Consider the following 895-nt stretch of genomic DNA (forward strand, 5'->3'; position numbering starts at 1 on the left):
TCTATGCCCCGACTATTAACCTATCAGATTCCACCTCTTATATGACTTGTATCTGCTTCAAACAAAATGGGGGACGGTCGGGAAGCCTAGTGGTTAAAGCTTTCGCTTGTCATGTGAAGACCCGGGTTTGATTCCCATTTTTTAAACATAGGTACAATGTGAGAAGCCCATTTCTGGTTTCCCCCACTGTGATATTGCTGGAATATTGCTAAAAGCGGCATAAAACCAAACTCACTCCCTAACTCACTCAAACAAAATGGCAGCGCCCACTCAAGATGATCTGATCGATGATCAATATTTATAGTGTAATAAAACGGGTCTTACCTTGCGAAGTGTATCAAATCACCTGAGCACCTTGACTAAAAACATGAAAAGATTTGGAAAATATCTGTCAACATCCAGATCTTTGGCAGTCAACCGAAATCTGCACATTGAAATCAAATCCATGTTGGTTATGAACTGGATGTTGATTTGTTAGGCAATTGGACTATGCATATACTCGTTAGTCCAGCCAAAATTTAACTCCATAATTCCAGCCTAGTTTGGCAAGGGTGGAAACTGGACTTCGGGAAGATGTGTAGGCAAGAATTATCGATTAAATGTTCATAATACAATACAATAAGTGAACTCATATCAGTTTCATGACAGATTGTAAGTTATATGACAATAGAATAGCAAATAGATGTCATCACTACCCAAAACCCTGTTGACTTCTATGAGCCTTCAGTAAAACATTTCTGTATCTAAAAATGAAAGGATATATGTTTACTAAACACGGCTGTTTCCATTTACCCGAGAGGTAGTTGATGACACAGATGGCGGCCAGTTTGTTTTCCAGATGAGGCAACCTTTTACCCCAGAGGATGTTTGTGGCCAGTGTTGAGGACACGACCTT

Source organism: Haliotis rufescens, unplaced genomic scaffold (assembly GCF_023055435.1).
Source record: "Haliotis rufescens isolate VD_foot unplaced genomic scaffold, xgHalRufe1.0.p SCAF_5, whole genome shotgun sequence".
NCBI lineage: Eukaryota > Metazoa > Mollusca > Gastropoda > Lepetellida > Haliotidae > Haliotis > Haliotis rufescens.